Source organism: Protopterus annectens, chromosome 7.part1 (assembly GCF_019279795.1).
Source record: "Protopterus annectens isolate FY-2018-M chromosome 7.part1, PAN1.0, whole genome shotgun sequence".
Lineage (NCBI taxonomy): Eukaryota > Metazoa > Chordata > Ceratodontiformes > Protopteridae > Protopterus > Protopterus annectens.
This window is the reverse complement of record NC_056740.1, coordinates 69012326-69020242: the sequence shown is the minus strand read 5'-3', so window position 1 is coordinate 69020242 and position 7917 is coordinate 69012326. Positions and strand designations below refer to the sequence as shown.

General features: G+C 35.5%; 1 non-coding gene across 1 annotated transcript; it reads left to right on the top strand.

Annotated features, from left to right (window-relative positions):
• The first annotated feature begins 4951 nt into the window (after positions 1–4951).
• Positions 4952–5023, top strand: TRNAG-UCC. Its single transcript has one exon. It is a non-coding gene; the product is annotated as a tRNA-Gly (tRNA).
• Positions 5024–7917: the final 2894 nt, after the last annotated feature.

Sequence of the window (7917 nt, the reverse complement as noted above, 5' to 3'; positions counted from 1 at the left end):
ATGCAATGTAAAAGTAGTGATCTTAACACAAACAAATCAGCTATGTGTTTTGAAATAAAAGTAAGTCATCATCGTTTTACTTAAATAATTCCAAAAATAAAGTAGTAAACTCCTTCAAAGGGCTCCCTATTTGAAACGTTGATAGTTGTAATGCTGTGTCAACATAGCAAAAAAAAAAAAAAAACAATGAAAATGCAGAAGAGAATATCGAACATCGTTTTTGTCCATTAAACTTCTCTTGTACAGAGGGGCAATCCACCCTGCACCTCTGATGTGAAACCCCCAAACTTATATATACCAACTCCAAAATCGATATACCTTGGAGAAAAGGGAATATTCAGAGAAACTTCCATCTAGGAATTAATATGTGGGCCATTCAGTTTCAGCATTTCAAATGGTTACCCCTTCAAAGACCCAGGCATAAACTCTGGTGACTTTGACTTCAGTGAACATGTGACTGTGGAGGTTAGGAAAGCTTATGGTATGTCTGACATTATTTCTGTAATATCTGTTGAAAAGGTATTTTGTTTCTATTTTGTGCATCACTTGTGCAAACAACACTCAAATATAACATATTTGGTTTTTATAAGAGAAATCATTTTTATTGACTCAGAAGGTTTCAAAAATATTTCATTTGAAGTATGCATGGTTTACACAACACCTACTATGACTTTAAACTTTTTAACTAAACCTATATTTCATTAACTCCAGGTTTATTTGGGAGTGTAAGACTTCTTGACATCTTGTCAATCTTTATCACATTTTCAGATGGTATCAGCTAGGTAGTTGAGAGATAGAGCTACTGCAATTTTTTTCACTAATTAAATGTAGGTCATTTCCAGATTGACTTACAAAAGTACATAACATCCTATTTTGCTCCATGCAGGTAGTGTTTAGTAATGTCGCCTAGAAGTTTAAAACAAAGGTAAAGTGAAAAAGTATAGGGTAGAGTTAGGCAGTGTGATGAGAATGGAGTTTAGGTGCATTTGTGTTATGACTGATGTTGTATGTTGGATATGAGCTGTCAAAGGGTACCAGGACAGGAATTCCTCCTATCAGCATGGATTATAGAGTTAAAGGGAATGACTGCAGTGAGTACAGTGAAGTCTGACTATCTAAGAAAGCTTGAATAATTATTTAACAGTGAGTAACTGATGCAATGTTTTCAATGAACCATGCACACAACCTTATAATTAAGAGTGTCAGTAAGTAAAGTGAGTCTAAGAAGAATCGGAAACCATCCAGTCAACTTAACTGAAGTAGTGTAGCATTTTTATCAACACCAATAATGAAATCAAAGATGTTGTTCAGTACAGAACAACTTTACAATAAAAATAATAAGCAGGTAGTGTGACAGATGAGCAACGAAGGTTGGAGGATACCTGAACCCGCAGCAAGTAGGTGCCATGTAGGATACTACATGCAGTTTAAATAAGGTACAGTCTAGGATACTGTACACAGTTCTAAAAGTTTAAAGAGGGTGCCATATAGAATTTTGTATGCAATTCTTAAGGGTTTAAGTAAGGTGCTATATAGAATTCTGTATGCATTTCTTAAGGGTTTAAATAAGGTGTCATCTAGAATTCTATATGCAGTTCTTAAGGGTTTAAATAAGGTGCCATCTAGAATTCTGTATGCTCTTCTTAAGGGTTTAAATAAGGTGCTATGTACAAAACTGTATACAGTTTTCAAATGTTTAAATAAAGTGCCATCTAGGATACTGAATGTAGTTCTCAAGGGTGTAAATAAGATATCATCCAGGATACTGTATGTATTTCTCAAGGGTTTAAATAAGATGCCAGATATATGGCAGCTATCTGGCCAAATATTCCACTTATGCTGTGCTGATGATGCCATAAGAAGGATGAATCATGCATGTCCACAGCTAGTGGGGTTTGGCTTTATTGGCCTGAATTTGTCCATTAATAGACTTAAAAAGAAAAAAGTCATGGACATTCAGAATTGCCATATAGCTGAAACACGTGATGTCCTTAAAGAGTCATTTGCATCTATCCCATGTTGCCTCTAATACAAGTGGTTTAAGGAATCACACAGTGGAAAGTCTAGCCTTGCTGGATTTTTCTTTTGTTTTTTACTGATTCATTTTTCTCTGGGACTTTTTTACATATTGTTTTAGTTTGTTGGTTGGGATAGTTTGCAGACACCCTAATCATTGTGGATATCAGCTGGGTACAACAACCTTATGTTTCTAAAGGCTAGCCAAACATTCCACTTCTATTATGCTGATGATGCTGGCTGAAATATGCATGTTCACAGCTAGTTGGGTTTTGCTTTATTGGCCTGAATGTCTCCATTAATAGGCTTAAAAAGAAAAAAGTTATGGATATTCAGAATTGCCATATAGTTGAAATACCTGATGTCCTTAAAAGATTATTTGCATATATCTTATGTTACCTCTAATACAATAGGTTTAAGGATCACACAGTGGAAAGTCTAGTCTTGCTGGATTTTTCTTTTCGTTTTTGCTATAAATAAGCAAGGATAGTGTGGATTAATCATATGGTCCAGGAGACCATTGAGGAGCCTTACCCAATTTCCTAATTGTCCCGGAGTACTCTCATGTAAAGAGACTTGTTTAGAGTCACACATTAGGCAAATACAGACCGAGGAAGTAAAGCTCCAGTTTGCAGTGATCCTATTCTTTAACACTATTTTAATCCTGTACACTAACTACCAGACTTTTTTTCTCAATAACACTAAGTAACATCCAAAAATATCAAAAATTATAAAAGGATGCAAATAATAAAAAAAAAAAAAAAAAAAAAGGTGCTAAGGCCCACTGACTGTACTGCTGGTTTTTAATATCACCCCTGGGTGATCTGTTATTTATATCACCTGACAAAGCACTTTTTGAATGCAAATGCCTATGTGCAGATCTTTAAATTAATAAAGCTACTTTGTTCTTTACTGGAAATGAGTAGTACCTTTTTCATGTAGAACTATTTTCCCAGCCAGTCAGAAGAATTTGTTCAGACATCCAGCAGGGATGTCATATACTGTAATGGTCCTGCTGGGAGAATAAATACCTCAGCCACAACCAACCCCCCTGCCCCCCCCCCTCACACACATGCCATCTAGTGTGTAAAATGCCAAAGTTTAAAATGACTAAACCTGATGGACACTGAATACAAAAAAAAAAAAAGAAAACAAAATAACCTATGTGAAAAAGTGATGCTCTAACTAATATTAATAGTTAATAAGATAATATTACATTTTGTTCTATCCAGGCATCACCAGTCCTGGCACACATATTTTATATTAATTTAAATACAGTCCATCATATGAACACAGTTCAACTATATTAAGTAAATATGGAACATCAAAATAATAATACATTGTCTTAATTATTTGTTGTCTTCATTATTCACTATTTATCTCTCCCCCTTCCAATAAAAAAATGGCAATTATATTTATACAGTCATTGAGCATCACACACACACACACACACACACACACACACACACACACACACACACACATTTGTTTGTATTCAGATATTATGGAAACTGTAAATATTTTCTTTGTTTAATAGTAATGTCTAACAGCTCTTGGAGGAGTTGGCATTACAGCTGAGATTTACTCCTCTATGCATGAGTTCCTGAGTCCTGTGGCCTCACTCACAGAATCAAAGCTGACCAGTCAGAATTCTCATTATAACTTCCACCCCTTCGAGGTATTATTCCTATCATCTTGTCAATGTGTCAGTACTTCTTTAGCCATTAAGATGCCCTGCATTTACACAGATAACATCTTAGTCAAATTTAAGTCCATCCTTCAATATGGCATTCTGTCTGCAGGTTCAGTACCTTCCAGAATATGTTCACTCATACCTCTCAATTTCTTTGTACAAGAATTCTGGATAAAATGGAGGTCAAAAGGCCAAAGTCTGAAAAATAATTATAGAAAATATGATAGTTATAATAAATTAATCAATAACCAATTTCTCTGGATCTTAAAGTACTTTATTTTAGAACATCAAAACATAACAATAAACTCATACTTTATTATCACAACAATGAATAGTTTATAGAAGTTTTGTGTTCAGAGATCTAGAATACAAAGCTTGGCTGTTTTTATTTCCCATAGCGTACACACAAAACAATGTTAACACTTTTAATGCATTTACAATGAATGTTCTCAGAGACAAACAAGAGCCTGCAGAGCATATACTGCTAGTGGACTGCCAAGTATTGTGTAACATCATGTGAGGATGTATGTACACCTGCAAAGACAAGCAGCAGTTGTGGAACTCAAGGGAGCTGCTGTGGGGATTACAGTTCCAGGGGACAGGACAGAGTTACATGCAGACGATGCATGTGAGCTTATACAGTGCAGGGAACAAATGGGCCGTAGGACTCTTCTCCTGCTCTGGGAATGCGCATAGGCCTTGTCTTTTAGGATTTTTTGTAGTCCTTGAGTGTAGCTCAGTGATGGACTCATGAGCTTCCAAGGTCCAGCTTCCTAAACCCCTATGCAAAATAGAAATAAATGGGTCATTTAGATGGTGGTACAGGAGGCACAAGTTTTCTGAGGTGGCAGGGAGAAAAAAAATCATTCATGAAAGTCTTACTCAATGATCCTCACCCAGTGAATTCTGTCATGTCACTTTATCAAACTGCTCAATGTATAGCAGTCCCGAAGATGTGGTAGTTGTTGCAATGCATTTTTCTGGTGGGGTTACAAGTCCTGATCCATTCTATGTAGTTACTTACATCACGTTCTAGACTGCACTGCCTCAAGGGAGAAGAAATTACCCCTCTATAAGGAAGGTGCAGGGACATCCACTACCCTACAGAAATGTGTTATCTGTGTATTAGTTTTAAATGATACACACTTAACTGACAAGATAGAATATTATATATATATATATATATATATATATATATATATATATATATATAAAAAGTGAAGCAAGGGGGTGGGCTTTGTAGCATTGGTGGTATAGTGGTGAGCATAGCTGCCTTCCAAGCAGTTGACCCGGGTTCGATTCCCGGCCAGTGCAAGAAATCTGTTCATTTAAGCATTAAATGGACATGCTGCACCTCAGAAAATCCAAATCCCATCGAGCTACACGCTCGAGAGACTTGAACCTCAGCACTGAAATAAATAGGACATGCCTGAGGGACAGATTCATAACCCAGAGGCTCCCTTCACTCTGGAATAAAATCCCAGTCCAGGTTAGGCAGAATCCCTCATTGACTCTCTTCAAGAGGAATCTTAATGAGTGGATGGGAGATCATAGGTTTACCCCGGGTATCACTTCTGTGTCACTGTTAGACAGAGGCACAGTATACTAACCTCGAAAAAGGGCATAGCAAAATAAATTTAAAATGGGTGGCGAAAGCCAAACACATTCTGGCTAGGCTTATAAATGCCCTAGGGCAGATAGCCTAGTATGAACCTATGAACCTATATATATATATATATATATATATATATATATATATATATATATATATATATATATATATATATATATATATATATATCTGTATGTGTAACCATTTCTATATTACTCAGTCAAACATCCACAAGATTGACCAGCAAAAAACTGAGTCCAAAATCTCAAACCACACAACATCACAACATGAAAAATAAACAAAAAACATATTTTTATAGGGTGGAGCCATATACCCCCACCAATTCCTAATTATATATATCAACTCTGAGATGAGATTGGACCACAGGGGGAATGGGCAAATTCTTTTATCCTTACTGTTCCATGATCACCAACAATATAGATCCTAGTCATTTCTATCCGTCAGTGTTGATTTTGGTCTCAGTCTTTTGCTAGTTGACCATGTGGGCATTTGACAAATCTATCTATCTATCTATCTATCTATCTATCTATCTATCTATCTATCTATCTATCTATCTATCTATCTATCTATCTATCTATCTATCTATCCATCTATCTAGCTATCCGTCTATCTGTCTGTCTATCTATTTATCTGTGTGTGTGTGTGTGTAATGCATGAATCAATGCACTTACATTCCAGTTCAGGAAAACACAAACCTTTCTAATATAAGACAATCATTAAGCTCTAACTTTGTGCTTAAATACAAAGAGTGACTACTACAGAGCTGCAGTGAGAAGCTAAAAATGTTTTGAAAGCTGAAAAACACTTAGGATTGACACACTTATTTTTTTGTATGTGAAACCACAGAGTATGTTATAGCTTTTTAGAGATGCAAGGACACACACTACTTCTGGTGGCTGTTTGTGTGGCCAAGTGTGATTTAGCTTTCATATCTCTAAAACACCTCATGTAGTACATTAAGAAAGGTTAAAGCTTGCGTACTAGAAAGACTTACAGTCAAGTTCCTCTGATAACGCAGTAGTTGTGTTACCAACATACATGTCAAGATTCACGTCTTCAACTTTACTTTGCTTTGCTGTCAAAAGTGAATTTCTTGACTCTATATTGTGAACATGTTGGTTAAGTTTGGAGACCTAGTCATAACCCCCTATGGTGTCTTCCTTTAAAGCTATCAGTTATCTTTCTGTCAACCATCCTCTCCCAAAAGAAACTGAAGTCCCTTCTCAGTTATTCATGAAACCAAGCACCCTTCACCTGCTAACAGTGTAATTGTTGCCCTTTTGTATGAGTTTTGAAAATTTCATCTCTTTCTTTTTGCTTGAAGTGTTCAGCCTTTCCTTTTAAATTACGTCACTCATGATTTTAAAAACTATTTCCTTCAGAGAGCATTGCTGAACTTCTCTGTGTACAGATTCTAGAGGTAATAATGAACTAACAGTAAGGTCTAATTTTATTTATCTCTTCCAGAAATACTTCCTGCCTGTGTACAATGTTTGATTCCTACTTCCAGAATGAATGACTGTATATAATCTTACAATGAAGGAAAGGTACTACTTCTTAGATCAGCCCTTGAACCTATTATAGTTATCCATTGTTACTCACCAAGCAGAACCAGACCCAGTACTGATCCGTGTGACACCCTGCTTCTTACTGAACCCCCTTCTCTTACTATTATTATACCAGCTACTCATAAAAGATGGCTAAATATTATGATGTAGAAAACTAGATGAATGCAAAAAGGCTAAAGACTGCTACAATGAGACATCTGTTATTCAAAAAATATATTACAGATGTGGTCAAAGTGGCAACTCTATGTTTTCAAAGACCAAGAAGCCTACACACATTATTTACTCTGAATTAATCATCAGCTAAATTTAATGCACTTTATAATAATCCCTACTTTATAGGTGTATAAAACATGTCCATTTTCATTCTATTTTCCTACACTTAATGTTTACATATTAGATGGAGTGTTGTTAATGCCGTGAGTTAATCTTAGAATATTAAAAGATTTGCATTTATTGTGTGCTTTTTTCCTTTGACTGAATACGTTCTCAGCATAATCCATTATTTTTAACATCATCCCATTACAGATAAGTCCATTACAATATCCATTAGAGTGACATAAATTATGTGTTATAAAAATGAAAAATGCCTTAGGTAGGAACTTAATTTTGCAACCCAGGTTTAAGTAACGATTCTGTGAATTTGCTTATCCATTGACTGGTTAGCAGTTTTAATATTGAAAAAAGTCAGTTTGTGCAGGTAGTTCCATCTTGCCATAATTAAACAAACTATAGGTTTTCTCTTCATGCTTGTCTCTTATTTTCACTGTTTTATACAGAGTAGGAAATGAAAAGTAATGATATTGTTTATACAAGGTATTTTACTAATAGTGTCAGAGCAGCAACCTCTGTATTAATTCTGACAGCCCTACACCTGGAATAGACATTCGAAACAACAATAAAAAAGCAACAACTGTAAAGTCCCAAACAAGAAGAAGAAAATATGACAAACGGCCAGAAATAACTCTAAAGTAAACCAGCAAACACTTTATTCACAAACGTCTCTAGTC